The following is a 16,520-nucleotide window of genomic DNA, read 5'->3' as shown; positions in this document are numbered from 1 at the left end:
ACATTTTAATAAATCAATTTGAAACACTCACTCCATATTGATTTTTTTTTAGGTTTTTTCAAGGCAAATGGGGTTAAGTGGCTTGCCCAAGGCCACACAGCTAGGTAATTATTAAGTGTCTGAGACCGAATTTGAACCCAGGTATTCCTGACTCCAAGGCCAGTGCTTTATCCACTACTCCACCTAGCCACCCCTCCGTATTGATTTAATCAGCTTTCTACTATCTCTTAAATTAAAGCAGAAAAGTAGTGCTATATTAATTAAAACAAAAATTGTAACATGAACTTAACATCACTATTAATTGATCTGAGGGGAAATGTGAGTTTGTCAAGTTATCTGAATTATTCTCTCAAATAATTATTTCACTTTTATGTAAATTTTTAAAAATGTTTCTGAATTGAACTTGTGCCCAGTGAAGAAACTCCCGATATCAATGAAAGGAGATATTGCTTATCCTGGGACACTGAAAATTAAAAAAATTTCTCTAGATTTTATGCATCAAAGGCAAAACTTGAGCCTGGAGTTTTCCTGATTCCAAGATCAACACTCTATCCTCTATGACATGCTACATTTCATGTGTTCAGAGTTTCTTAATTGTATTTTTAAATTAGCCAATCAGTGCAATAAGAAACTGTTTATTAAGAAACTGTTTATTAAGTGACTCCTTATGTGAAAGGCCTTATTAGGAGCTCTGGACAATATTTTTCTTTTTGTTTTGCCCAAGGTCACACAGCTCAGTAATTATGAAGTTTCTGAGTTTGGATTTGAACTTAGGTCCTCCTGACTCCAGGGCTAGAGAAATCATGAATGGGAAGACTTCAATTGATATTCTGTTTTATTATTATATATGCTATGGAAGTTTTTCAACATTCAACCACTTCCACATTCATAAATTAAACATTTTTCTACCACCCTTTATTCCTATCCCCTTCTCCTTCTGGTGAACAGTCTGGCAAAAACTGTACATATACTTTTGTATTTAATATATTTACATATTAGTCATTTTTGTATGAGGAATTAGATACACGGCAAAAGAAAGAAAAATGTGATAAGAAAGAAAAACATAACAGCAGTTTTAAAAAAATAAACATGGGGTAGGGCAGAGCCAAGATGGAGCATAAGGACAGGATTTCCCAAGAGCTCTTTTCTAAAATATTCCAAAAACCTTAAAATTATGACTCTAACTAAATTTTCAAGAGACAGAACCCATAGAAAGATCCAGCGTGGCAATTTTCCAGCCCAAGGTAACCTGGAAGATTATACAAAGGTTCTGTTCCATGGGGTTGAAGGGGGCAGCAGCACAGCCAGGATCACTGAGCCATAGCAAAAGAGATCCAGCCTTCTGGGAACAGCCTGCAGGGTGCACCTGGGGTCCCTGCTAGCTAGTGGCAGCAGAAGCAGTTTCCAGACCTTCCAACTCAAGGAACACTAAGCTCAACTTGAAAGATCAGCAGAGAAATTGCTGCCAGATTGAACATAGAGCCCAGGTCAGAGTGGCCCTCAACATAGCCATGGCCCTCAGTGCAGCCTGGTCCCAGGAAACAGGAGTAGGCCCACAGAGCCTCCTGCAGCTGATCCCAAATTGCTCAGCCCAAACAAAATAAGGGGTGGAAGGAGAATGTCAAGGTCTCTCCTCTGAACCTGGGACAGGATTCTTATGTTTTGTCCAAATTCAGATCCAGGTCATAATCTGGGGCCCCATACTACCATAGAGGAGCAAGGACCCTCCTCACAACTCCAGGGAAGAGGGGTGTGCTTGCGGTCACCCAGACCAGAGTACAGGCCAGAAGAGCAGTTAAGAGTTTCTAATAAGAATTGAAGGAACTGAGGTCCTTGCTAGTGTGTCCCAATAACAACTCAAAAGTTGGGAAGCACCCCAAAGCCAGGACACAGACTGGAGAAATGAGCAAACAGAAAAAAAAGAACCTGACCATAGACAATTACTTTGGTCCATGGAAGAGCAAAACACACACTCAGAAGATGACAAAGTTCAAGCTTCTGTATCAAAACCTCCGAGAAAATAGGAGTTGGGCTCAGGATATGGCAAAGTTCAAAAACAGATTTTGAAAATCAAGTAAGGGAGGGCAGAGGAAAAATTGGGAAGAGAAAATGAGACCAATGCAGGAAAAACATGAAAACCAAGTCATCAGTTTGATCAAGGAGATAAAAACCAGTTTAGATCAAATGGAAAAACAGTCCAAAAGGCCAATGAGGAGAAAAATGGCTTAATGGTCAGGTGGAAAAGGAACTACAAAAGCTCTGAAAAAAAGTCATGATCAGGAAGAGTCTTGACTTCCATTTTAAAGAATTTCTACAGGAAAAATTACCCTGATAGCCTAGCAGCAGAGGGCGAAATAGAACTTGAAAGAATTCACCAATCTTCTCTTGAAAGCGAGCACCCCAAAATAACCCCCAGGACTTAGAAATATCCACATTAAGGACTTGTAGGGCTTGTAATATAATATTCTAGAAGGCTCAAAGGCTTGGAATGCAACCAAGAATCAATTACCCAGAAAAACTGAATCCTCTTCCAGGTGAAAAGATGGACATTCAATGAAATAGGGGAATTTCAAATGTTTCTGTTGAAATGACCAATGCTGAACAGAATGTTTGATCTTCAAGTACAGGACTCAGGTGAAGCACAGAGAGAGTGGATGATGATACTGATAATACTCATGTGAACCTTCTCATTTAATTGAGCAGTTAGAAGGAGTATACACAGTCAAGGCATAGGAGGGAGCTGAATTTGAAGGTATAGTTTATTGTAAAGACGGAGTCAATGGGTGAAAAGGGAATGCACTGGGAAATAGGGAAAGGAGAGGTAGATATTTCAAGTAAAAGAGTCAAGAAAAAGCTTTTACAATGGGGTGGAAAGTGAGGGGGGAAATGAGTGTGCCTTCATTCTCATAGGAAATGGCTCAAAGAGGAAATAACATACATACTTAAGAGGGTATAAAAGTCTTTTATCCTAGAGCAAAAAGGAGAGGAAAGGAATGGGAGAAAAAGAAATAGGGGATGGGGAAGGGGGTATAGGTGATAGAAGAGAGGGTAGATCATGGGAGAGGGTAATCAGATACAACACATTTCTTTTGTTTTTTTGAAAGGCAGTGGGATTGGGTGGCCTGCCTGGGACCATGGGGCTGGGTGGTTGCTGGGTCTCTGGGGTGAGATGTGGGGTTGGGGCCTCCTGGTCCCAAGGTCAGTGCTCTGTTCGCTGCGCCACTTGGCTGCCTCATAGAATACTTTTAAAGAGGGACAGAGTGAAAGGAGAGAGAAAATAGAATAAATGGGATGGAGGGAATTACAATCAGCAATAGCAACTGTGAGAAACAATATGGAAGTAACTTCTCTAATGGACTTATGATAAAGAATGCAATCCACCCCAGAGACAGAGCTCACAGTATCTGAACACAGACTGAAGCACATTTTTTTCATTTCATTTCTCATGAGGTTTTTTATTTTTGTGTGGGGGAGGGGGATCAGGTTTACTCTCACAACAAGACTATTTTAGTAATGTGTAAATAAATAAAAATGTAAATTAAAAATTTTTAAAGTTGACATAGGATCCAATAAGATTCTATGAGAGTTTTTGTTATTGTTTTCACTTTTTTCTCCTCTAAATGTGGATAACATTGTCCATAATAGGTCTTCCAGGGTTGTCCTAGATCTTGGAACAGCATCCATCAGAGGTGATAAACTCAAAATGTTGTTGCTAATATGTACAATGTTCTCTTGGTTCTGCTCATTTTGCTCCTTTTCCATTCTTCTCTAAAGTTCAACCAATCATAGTTACTTAAAGAACAATAGTACTCCATAACATTGATATATTATAGCTTGTTCAGCTATTCTCCAGTTGATGGACATCCCTTCAATTTCCAATTCTTTACCATTACAAAAAGAGCTGCAATAAATATTTTGAACATGGAGATTTTTCCTATTTTTTTATAATTTCTTTTGGATACAGGCCTAATATTAGTATTGTTGAATCAATGGCTATGATCAGTCCTATTGTTCTTTGGGCATTGTTCCAAATTGCTCTCCAAAATGTCTGGATTACTTTACAACTCCACCAACAAAGAATTAATGTCCCAATCCTGTTTCAGCCTCTTCAACATTGATCATTTTCCCTTTTATGTCATTGTGGCCAATCTGATAGCTGTGAGGGCCCTCACAATTGTTTTAATTTGCATTTCTCTAATTAGTAATGATTTGCAGCATTTTTTCATATGACTGTGTGTAGCTTTGATTACTTCTTTTGAAAACTACCTGTTCATATCCTTTGAATGGGTAGACTTCAGAAAAACCTGGATTTATGAGAACTGATGCTGCGTGAAAAGAGCAGAACTACGAGAACATTGTATACATTAATAGCAACATTGTATGATGATAAATTATTATAGACTTAGCTTTCCTTGGCAGTTTAATGATGAAAACCAATTCTAAAGGATTTGTGATGGTAAATACCATCCATATGCAGAGAAAGAACTATGGAGTCTGAATGGAGACCAAAGAATAATACTTTCCCACTTTCTTTCACAAGATGAATAATAAATATATTCAATATAGTTATATATGTATTCGTTGTCAAAGGGAACGAAAGGAGGGAGAAAGAGAAAAAAAATACGGATTGCAAATCTTACCAAAAAATGAAGTTGAAAACGATCTATGCATATAGTTAGAAAAATAAATAATTTTTTTTAAAAAAGAATATTGACAGGAGTATAACTTATGAATTGGAAAAGTGAGAATCTGGAAACTGAAACAGAAGTTACCTACTTTAGCAGTCCAGACCACAGATCATGAGAGTGGTGTCAATGGAATGAAAAAGAAAGACAAAAATATAAAAGAATCAGCAGGCTTCCTAGAGATTACTGGAGAAAGAAAATCGAAGATGACTCCAAGATTTAAAGGTTAATTAACTGAAATTAAGTTATCAGCATCAGAAACTGGTAAATTAGGGAGAGGGTCAGATTTTTGGGACATTTTGAATTTGAGGCATTGTAGGTGATCATCAGACAATTGTAATTTTGAGACTGGAGCTCAGAGTAGAGAATGAGACTACACAAAAGTGATAATTTAAACAATGGGAGTGAATGAGACTATGAAAGGAGAGAATTCAGAAATAGAAATGAAAAAATTTGTTGAGATGTTTGGGATCATAACCAATAATAAGTAAAAGTAAGAGGAAAGCTAAAATCTAAAAGTTGAATAATGAATACCAACATGTATTCCATTAAGTTTATGATGACTTATTTTCAAAAAAAGTTATTCAATAAATTTTTTTTAATTTGGACTCTAAAATAAAATAAAAATAAGAAGTAAATGATGATACTATCAGATAAGGCTATAATTTGAGTCTTATAATGCTGGTTAAGTCTCTAAACATTTACTTCTCTTTGTTCCATATTATTTTGTTTGTTTGGATTTGGTTTTTGCAAGGCAATGGGGTTAAGTGACTTGCCCAAGATCATGCAGCTAGGTAATTATTAATATATGAGGTCACATTTGAACTCAGATCCTCCTGATTAAAGGACCAGTGCTCTATCCACTGCGCAAACCAGCTACCCCAATTCCATATTCTTTTGCTGACCCCTTGGGAACAATATCTTTCTATGTAAAAAAGTGATCTACGTGATTTTGACAGGACTTCAATTATCTCTGGTTGAAATTGAAGCTCTTGCAAAAGTGTTATGAACACTGTAAACCAAATAATCCAATTCTTTCTAATATACTGGCTAGAATCCCTTGAGTGCTAATGAACATTTTCTCACTCCATCTTTCCCCCCAGAGCTGACGAAATTCCTAAGAACCTAGTAATTATGTGTAATTTAAATATTTCTGGTTAATACCCATTTGCCACTTCCAGGGGAGGACATGATTACAGTAGGCATCCCAATAGCTCCATGTAATTTTAATTAAAAGAAACCCAAAACATTAGATGATACAATGGCATCATTATCTAGTCCACTGTGCAGAACATAATATACAATATTAATGATATTATCTTGTATTTAAACAGTAGCATCTCTAAGAAGAATAAAATATTTTATAAACAGTAATTCATTACTCTGCAAAATAATATCATGAACTCAGCAAGGTCAGGACTGTTATTTTCATCTCATCTTCAGACCAAAAAACAAAACAAAACAAAACAAAAAACATCTAGAGCCTAGAACAGAAGCACAATTTGGCAGCCATCACACTTACCCACCCAAGGAATAAATTTGAGATATCCTACTTCTAACATGATTTTTCATACAGAGAAAGAAAAAAGATAACTCAAAAAATCATAGTAGGTTGGATAATTTATGATAAAAACATTGACAGGCCCCAGTTGCATCATTTCATTACAGGTGAATAAAACAGTAATTACTCTAAATCATTTCCTACTATTTTTCAACACAAATCCTTTGTTATGAATTAGCTATTATCTTATTCTTTGTTTTGGTTACAATGGGTGATAAATACTTTTTTTTTTTGATTCAGTTGAACTGAACTGATAATTCTTCCTCTGAAAGTGGAAAATTAGATTTGATGGCAATGGCTAAAATATACTTTAGGTATAAGATATAAACTAAGCTAACCTAAGTTACAACAAAAATTACATATAGTATGTGTAACTCAAACAAATTAATGTTGGTAAATGAACATTAATTCATTTTTTTGCCTATATAAAATGAAAAATTTCCAAAATGTTTATGTGTTCCTTTGGTTTCCTCATTTAGATAATTCTCACTGGGAAATGGTTAACATATTTTAAAACTCTTAACACTTTTTAAAAGCAATAAAATTTAAATAATGGCTTATCAATCCACAATGAGGACAGATTTCATTAGACTATAGATATCACTTAGTGTATATATTATTTTAATTAGGTTGAAATATTCATGACAATAAAACAAGTAGCATTTCAACTCCCTAATCTCAGATAGGCAAAAGACTAGGCCATACAGTTTAAAAACCTATTTTTAACAAATTAAACACATAAAGATTTAAAAATTCAAATTTAATTTATCTCAATTTAGCTATGGGGTTTAAAGTATCAAATTTTAGGAGACTCCTTTCTTTAAATCAATTATAATCAATATAAGACAGATGGTTGGGCTGTCACACTGGATAGTGCTATCCACATGATAAGGTCATTGCATCTGTCAGTGAGAGGCTTCAGAAAAAAGTATCACATCTAGAAACTCCCTAACCTCATAGCCCATATATTTGAAAATAGTCCATCAGGGATTAAGATGTGCAGTGGAGGGATTAGATAGGGTCACAGTGTTTGACAGTGTTTGTCTGTTAAATGATTGTTTGTGTTTTTACTTCTTCATAAGAAAAGAAGTAGAAAACCATCCTCACCAGCAAAATAGCATCTAAAGGCATGTGGTTTTTCTTTTCTAAACCATGTATCACTATTCCTCAACACATACAAATAACCCCCCCCACAAAATCTTAACTGATACCCTACTGTTCCGTGTCTGGTATTGGGAAGGATGTTATCATAAATTAAATGTTATTTCTGCGAGTATGCATAGTTACAGGTAGAGACAAGATTTTGCGTGGTATTATATTGCAATTTGCAAAATCATCTCACCCTGCTGCTTACGAAACTCACTTTAGAATAGAAATGACTGCAAGAGCTTCAATTCTCTCATAATAAAGCTGCTCTCATGTCTATAGTAGGGTTCTCAAAAATGGTGACGTAAATCATATATCAGGTTATCAGGTTTTCTACTCTTTTTATGTTCTATACAAATATCCTATTCATAAAGAAAAATCTATGATCAACCATCTCTCCAAGAAGGTTTCATTAACACTTATACTTCCATTTACAAATTCTATACTGGTGATAATTTCTTAATGAATCAATTAAAATATAAACTCTATACAAAACAATAACCATTGCCCTAATAGCATAACTCTAAGAATAAATTCATTATCGAAGTAGCTCTAAAGAAAGACACATTATAGGATCATTTTTATCTTTCATTTTTTTAACCTAAGACTAAACTAACTACTTTGAAATGGGTAATGGATTATATATGCACTAATAAACATTCTATCCTAGAAACATTAGATAATCTCAAATTTCAAAAGGAACTGAAAATTAACCTAGTCAAATTTTACTTCTGCATTGTAATCACAATACATCAACAACATTGGTGATAAGTTGTCACTCAGACTGTGCCTGGAGTGATCAAAAAAACAAAACAAAACAAAACAGGAAGACTTGGTCCTTTGGGGCAATTCAAGATATTTGGAGGATTTTTCTATCAAACTGAAATGCACTGCTCCAAAGCTTCCTCTCCTTGCAACTAGATCTGAATGAAGTAGAAGTCTGATCTCTCATTTACATAAGATTGCTTTTAATTCTTGAAGATTCCCATAATGCCCCCCCCCCCACCGCCAAGTCTTCTCTTCTATAGGCTAAGCAAGTCTTGTTTTCGCCAAACCTCTGGTGAAAAGTGGGATATCTAATTTACAAATCATCTTGTTAGACTAATCTGAATATGCTCCAGGTTGTCAACGCTCTTCTTAGCACCAAATACTCCAGATGTCTAGAGTACAGTGCAATAGAACCATCATCAGGAGGGAGTAATATAGAGCACTGGAAACTTCTTGATGCAACCTAACCTTATATTAGTTTTGTTGAATGTCATGCCACAGAGTTTGCCATCAATGAAAATCTCTAGAAGAATGGTTCCACATCTCCCTTGTCTTACCTGAGTATAATTCACTTTTTAAAATGTGTTTTAAAATGTTTTTACAAGAAAGTTGAAAACTGTAAATTAAATTTAAATCAATTTAACTGAAGGTGGGGTTCATTCAAGTACCAAATTTCAGAAGGTTCTTTTATTTAAATCAATTATGATATATATGAGATTAAAAATATTAAATTAAATTTCATCTTATTAGAATCACTACACCACTCTAGCCTATTGAATTCTTTTTGGATGTAAGTAATGTCAGTCAAAATATTAACTTGCCCTCCTATCTCCAAATAATCAACAAATTTATAGATATATTAATTAAAATGCTAAACAAAAGCCCAAGGACAGAGCCCTGTGGGTAATCTATGAAATACCATAACTTCAGATTATATAGCTGACTATGTATAAGAATGATTGTGAGCACTTATGGAGTGTACATTAAAAATGTTTAAAATCAAAACTATAAAATTGTTAAAAATAAAATTATTAAAACTTTTAAATATTTATCAAAAAGTCAATATGACACTTTTCTTAGGAAAAATAGTGAAACAAGAGTCCCCACACCTTCCTAAGACTTTTATTTTGTATGAATACAAATAATTATATTAATAAATTTGACTGGTTTATATTTGCAACCAATTAAATCATGATCTCTAAAGAGGAATCCCTTATTGCCCTACTTAATTATGAAACATAAGAGAAATTCATTTCATAAGTTGCTTAAAGAGTTAATAAAATACTTTATCACATCACCACAATTTGCTTGACTAATACATCAAATATTTTATTACATCTTTATCATACATTAGAAAGATTTGGTGAAAAAAAGGAAAACTGAAATCAGATGAAATAAAAGTTCACAATCAAGAAATTTATAAATGTGTAACTAACACTGAACATACTGTCTAATGTCTCAGTGTTAAGAATTCTTCAGATCTCTAGAATACCTATTCACTTCCCTAACCAATATTGTGTTAGAACTGAATTCCTCCTAAAAGCAAGAATTGTTCCATCCCTTTTACCTTTCACAAAAGGGGGAAAATGAAATAAATTCAAGAACTTTACTATGAATTACAAAAATAAATTGTTGATCAGATCTCTAAGACTCAGAAGACTGTGTACTGCTGGAGTACTAAACTTACAGCAGTTAAGATTTTAAACACTGTGTTACCTGTTAGACTTCTTGTCTCTTCCTTAAGGATATGATTTCTCTCTCATCATCAATTTGGATCAATATACAACATGGAAACAAAGTAAAGACTGGCAAATTGCTATCCGTGGGGGGGGGTACGATTGGGGGGAAACTGTAAAACTCAAATAATATCTTTAATAAAAAATAAATTAATTTAAAAAAAGATTTTAAACAGTGCAGTAAGAGACCCCAAGGTTCACCTAATCATATACATGATTTAAAGTAAGTCCCAAAGAGGTATCAAAACTAAGGCAAAGTCCCAAGAATGAACCCTATTTAATTCTTCCTTGAAAAAATGTTCAATTTATTCCCACAAGGAATTTGATTTTGTAGGAGAAATATATCAATCAATTTTATAAAGACAATAAAAAATCTAGGTCGAAGTTTTCAAATATATTTACATATCTATATATTTAAAGCTATACACACATACAAACACATATACAGAGAGAGATAAATTTTCTAGGGATTTATTTCTTGAATTAATAATAATCTTCTAAATTTACAATATTCTCACTATAACTTAATCTATAAAGATATGAAAACTTCCAAGTGAAATATATTTCAAGAAACATATCATAGACTTGTTGGAGAGGTAAAAGTAAATGAGATAATTAAGAAGGAGGAATGAGAGTTACTAGCTGTTGGTGGATAATTAAGTTGATCAACTTGTGTGTCCTTAGGTAATTTAGATTTTTCCAAAAAAAATCAAGTCTGACACAAGTAAGCCTCCGCTTGAGAAGGGCATTACTGTATTGTCTTACTGTCCTGACATATCTATGCTTCTCTTTCTGTTTACTAACTAAAAGAAAGTAGCCAGAGAAATATTGTATGTCACCCCTCTAGTCCAATTGATCTTTAATTCTAGGGCAATGTCAGTGCTATTCCCTGTGGCATGATTACATTTTCCAATAAGGAATGGGTCTGTAATGATGAAGATATCTGAGATTGTCCCAGTATTCTTGGGATATATTTGAAAGCATGAGATATATACTTAGGAAAAGATTTTACTCAGTACAATCTCCTTGAATTGACCATCTTGCTTTGCTTATTATCAGGTCGGTTTAACAAATAAAATGAGATAGTAGAACCATCTTTGTGTTAGTGTAATAGGGAAATATCAGTGCTGTAATTTTCTACATATAATGGAAATACAATTTCACCTGAAATATAAAATAAAAGGTATAATAAAGTACTTTAAGAGGCTTTATTGTACTGTCCAAGTAATAAATTACTGAGAATAATTAAGATGGCAATCATCTTCTAGCAGCATGATTGAAGTAAACATTTCATAATTAATTTCTAATAAAATAAAAAACTGAAAAGGTAGTATGAAAAATGTTAGATCAGCTCCTATTGTTTAAAATACTTTTCAATATTGATGATAAACATTTGCTATAGTATTTAGAAAATTGCTATAAGGTCAATAAAATTATTTTATAGGCTTCTGCTTGATACACAAAAATTTATTGAAAAGAGGGCATCAGTTAGTAAATCCTAGGATAAGTTTGGTTCCAAAATTTTAGGGTTTAAGAATAACACAAGTGCCTCTGTTATATGACCATTTTGAATGAGCACCCAGAAGGAATTGTCTCCATCTTGATTACTAATTGCACTTTTGTCATAGTTATGATCAGGCCAGCCTGGTCCTTAACAATATAGCAGATCAGGAGGAAGGAGGGTATGTAGTTCAGAATTCAGGTTGGGCACAGAAAAAGTTTGGGGCCCAAAGCAAATGTAGGATTCTAAGAAGACCTAGTCAAGTGTTTTCCAGTGAAACACAGAGAACTGAACAGTAAAAGAAAAGCCCCAAAGAAGGATGCAAACAAGATGGAGCAAACAGACAAAGACAGACAAGGATAGAGACAGAACTAGAGACCATGACATTCGAGGGCATAAGGGTTGAAATATGTTAGAAGTCTTCAAAGAGCTTTTCTGATATTAATCTGGGGAAAATGAACAAATCTGAACTTAATAGGCAGTCTGATCCATCTGGTTAATTCCATTCCTGTATTGTACATGTCTCCAGCCTGACTTACTTAAGGTTAAAAGTTGAGATCTCTTGCTGTTAGAGTCAGCAAAAAGCCAAGTCTACATGTCCCTCAGAAGGGTTATCTTCTCTCTGATCGGTGGAAAAAGGGTTGAAGAGATCCTAAGCAAGGAGGAACTTGTTGGAGGTAGCATGCTTACAGGTGAAGAGCTAGCTCTAGACTCAAATGACCTGGATTCAAATCTCATCTCTGATAACACCTTGGAAAAGGCATTTAATCTTCTTAACCTAACTGTGTATGCTCTTCATCCTTAAAATAAAGGAGTTGGACTAGATAGTCTTTGAGGTCCGGGGGGGGGGGGGGATGATAATAAACAAGGTCTGCTAAGGATCTCTGACCAAGATCATGACAAATCTAACATTACCTTCTTCTACCCCTTTTGATACCTTACTCACACCACAATGTTAAACACAAAGAACAACTCCTATATGGAGTTTTAATTGATTCCCTCAGGAATAGTATCAAAATACTTTTATTAACTCACTTTATGCATTTGAAATATTCTGACTTTGTATCACACCTCTTTACATGTATTGCCTTTACCAGTTGAAGACAGAAACAGTGACTTTTTTATTCTTGCATCTCTCTAAGAAGTTGCATAGATCATTAATAAACATTTGTTGGACTGAAATGCACCTCCACTGAAATGCACCCAACCTCACTGAAAGAAAATAGCTCTAATGCAAGTCTGCATGATTGCTTGCAAATTTCTGAACCAAAGATACAGCATGAAATAAACTAAACATAAAACAATGCCTCCTTTTCCCAGGAGAGTCACAGAATGAATAAAATATTGTACAAAAATAAAAGGGGTAAAAAGCAAATATGCCTTTAAGCCCTTTCTTTTGTTGTAATCACATGAAATAAAAATATCTTTAAGAAACAATATGCACCTAACTTCCTGCCTTCTTAAAGATGGTATATTGACTATAATCTAACCTTTCTCATATGATTGTGAACACTGAGAAATTAATTATGTTCTGAATAATAGCTAAACCTTTGGAATAACACTGTTTAGAGAGTTGTTTATATGCCTATAAATTACTATAGATTTCCAAAATCCTAACCTCTTTCTTGTTGTGAAGTTGCCCAACCTCTTTAATTTGTTGGTTCTAATCTGCAAACCATGTAACAAAACTTTGTTAGTTTCTGTGAAAATTAATCATTAGGTTCTGATTGAGGATCTAAGACTCTACTCCTTTAGCTTAACATTCATGAATATTATTACATGAATTTTATAGCTTCTAAGGATGATTTGCCACCGCACTTCTAGTTTTGGACAGCATACAAAAAAGGCAGTTTTCCATGTATAGCAAGATCATCAGACAAGTAGAGCAGTTGTTGCTGCTGTCATTGAGTCATTATAACAGTATAGAACTCTGTATTCCCATTTGGCGATGTCTTGGCGAAAATACTGGACTGGTTTATCATTTCCTTCTCCGGATCACTTTATAAATGAGCAGTTCAAGAAAACAGGGTTATATAACTAGTAAATATTAGAGACTGGATTTGAACTCAAGTCTTCCCTACTCCAAGCCCAGTACACTAGCTACTCTATCACCCAAATGCCCTCACATAGTGTTTTACTATATTTTTAGATGCCTTTAAAATGCACTGATGAAACTCTCTATATTGATTAACAGTCTTTTAATTTCTAATCAAAACCAAAACCATTTTGAAAGTGTTAGAACCTCTAGTGATCTATAAACCAGATATCTCATTCAAATAGAAAGGTTGGCAGGGAGGTTTGAATGAGAACTTTCAATTTTCATTCAATATGGACACTCTATAGGGGGACAGGCTCAGAAAGAACTGCTCTAGCAAACCCAATGTGCCATAATTCACAAAAGCTATGTCATGAGTGAGAATGATCAAATAAAACATTCTTGAACTATCACTAGAAGAATCTTCTTAACCTTGTAAAAAAGAAATTGAAACTGAAAAGCCCCAGCATCTCAAAAGCCCTGACTCATGAAGATGGGATTCATAAAGCTTTTTTCAATAATTCTTTCCTTCTCCAGCTAGTTACACATAAGAATATTTCAAGTGAGTTACATTTCTTCATTAATTTTGACGGTTTTATCAATATTGAGCACTTACTTTGTGAAAATATGTAAAATGGAAACAAAGAATTACCACACTATACACTCTGAGCAATGCACATTGTACCACTAGTAGTATTTTAAATTTGAAGTAAGAAGTATAAACTTAAGGCTCTATTAAAATCTGATGGATGCAGTGCCTCAGTAAACTGAGCACTGGACTTATAGAAAGAAGCTCTAATTTATATTTCTTTCCTTCTGACTTGGTTTTCTTCCCACCTTAGTTGACTGATTATATGAGGAAGAGATAATAACAACCTTGATTTAAATCTACTGACCTCTAATTTTGACAAGGTTGACTAATTCATGTGTAACTGACTGACTCCTAAAACACCAAGTGAAAGGATAGATATCACAACCTTGATTTTATTATTTAAATTTGCAGTTTATATACACTGCCCAGTGCATTCTAGGTTTATTTAAAAATGCAAAAGTTTTAGTCACTAATCAACTAAAGACCAGTGTAAGTTTTCTCTTCAATCAAGAAGGGCAGGCTAAACAGCTGCATATCTCAATTTGTTTTTAATGTCAACAAAGCAAGATTTTGTTTTACAATTACAATTTCTTAATAGAATGTCAGGATACCATGTAACAAATAGAACATCACTCAAGCAAAGAGGTGCAGGGCACTTGGTAAAATGTGAACTGTTGAGATAGAGGATCAGCAATGCTGTGCTAAGCAAGGAGAGACACATGGAAGAAGTACAAGTTCACTGAAACTCATGCTAGTTATTCTACCTTTTAGTAAGGTCACTCAACTTCACAAATATATCTGTCAAGCATTGGTTTTTTCAATTAAAGATACTATTCAAAATCTCTCAATTCTGCCCATAGGCATTATCAATCGACTAGAGAACAATACAAAAGGCAATTCCTGAGACTCATATTCTACTATAATGGCTTTCACTAAAACAAGTATAACATGAATTCAAACTCTTTCCTAGTATAGAACAACTATGCATTCTCCTTAGCCATTAATCATAAAAAGGTTTCTAGAAGAGCAATTGCCACATGATAAGAAGCAGTAGCAGCTTAGAATAGAAAACAAAAGAAGTTCTGAGGTTCTTTAATTCCCTTTCCAAGTAAATCTCTGATACAACTGGATAATTCTGTGGAAGTTAAGGAAAAGATTGTCAGCACAATGACTTATCAAGGTAATGCAGTACCATAGTTTATAAAGCTTCAGTGACAATAGACCACTGGCCTTAAAGAGTCTCAAGCAAAAATAAGGATATTAACAATTATAGTTCTTAAAAATCCCACGTATTATTTATGATGCCTAATCCAGCTAAACTTTTCAAAGCTACATATTATGATAGATGGTACAAAAGTTTATTTCAAATGCTTTTTGGTATACTTTATATATATATATATATACATATATATATACACACATATACATATACATATACATATACATATATATATATATATATATATATATATATATATATATATATATATACACACACACACACACACACACTCTATCATGTAGAGACTTTGCTGAGAAGTAAATCTCTGGATAGTTGGGGGAAATTCAAATGACCAACTATGATGAAAATCCTATAACCTTTCTCTTGCTTTATATATTCCAAATGCCAGAAATTCATTATTAATAACTGTTCTCACCTCAGTTTTCTTAATATTGCCACATTTTTAAGGATCAAAAGTCTCCCTGGTACAAGAGAAGGCAAAAGGAAATTGAGTTCCTTAAAGCCTTAATGGGGGCTTTCCAGGCTCCTAATCTTTGAAATGTGAGATGATTTTCCCTGAACCAGAAAGGATTTCAAGGACAGAAGAGTTAGACTCCAGGAGGTCCTTTGTGGCTCAGAGAGTTGGGGATTTCTCTAGTGTCCCTCAGACCCTTAGGTCAGGATGTCAAGCCCTTGTAAGAAAAGGATAGGGTGGGGGAACATTTGATTCCCTTCCCATCACAGATTTAGTGGATATAAGTATCTAACATATTAATTAAGAAATATTAATATGTTAACAAAGTACTCTTATTATGACCTCATACTTTATTGTTAGAAGAAGAAAAAAAGAAGTTTAGCATTAGTTGGAAAAAAGATCTGCCATGAACCTGGAAGCTTTTAAAAAGCCAGGCCTATCAAACACTGGATGCAGCCAATTAAGAGAGTTGAGGCATTTGAGAAAAAGAACAGTTGGGTAGAGTATGACCTCCACTAATCTGTTCAAAGACAGAAATAGGAAGTGAAGTAGAATTACTAACTCAAGAACTATCATATCCAGGAGAGAACCAGGGATACCCACTCTTGAGGGACACACAAATACAAAAAAGAGAGCATTCATGGTAGGAAGCAGTTTTAAGAGTTATGACATCTAGCAGTTCAGAAGAGTCAAATGTATGTGAAAGAACTAGCTCCCACAAATTTGAGTCAAACATTGGAGGAGAGAAGACTCAAGGAACTCCACATAAGTGACCTGCTCATTTGGGGTTCTGTGCCTT

At 34.3% G+C, this 16,520-nt stretch overlaps 1 protein-coding gene across 4 annotated transcripts in view; it reads right to left on the bottom strand.

Moving 5' to 3' along the window:
* SDK1 (sidekick cell adhesion molecule 1) overlaps positions 1 to 16,520 on the bottom strand; it is a 1,240,677-nt gene that overhangs the window by 941,299 nt on the left and 282,858 nt on the right. The window lies entirely within an intron of this gene.

This window comes from Macrotis lagotis, chromosome X, assembly GCF_037893015.1.
Source record: "Macrotis lagotis isolate mMagLag1 chromosome X, bilby.v1.9.chrom.fasta, whole genome shotgun sequence".
Taxonomy (NCBI): Eukaryota; Metazoa; Chordata; class Mammalia; order Peramelemorphia; family Peramelidae; genus Macrotis; species Macrotis lagotis.
The sequence above is the reverse complement of the archived record's forward strand: the minus strand, read 5'-3'. Positions and strand labels throughout refer to the sequence as shown.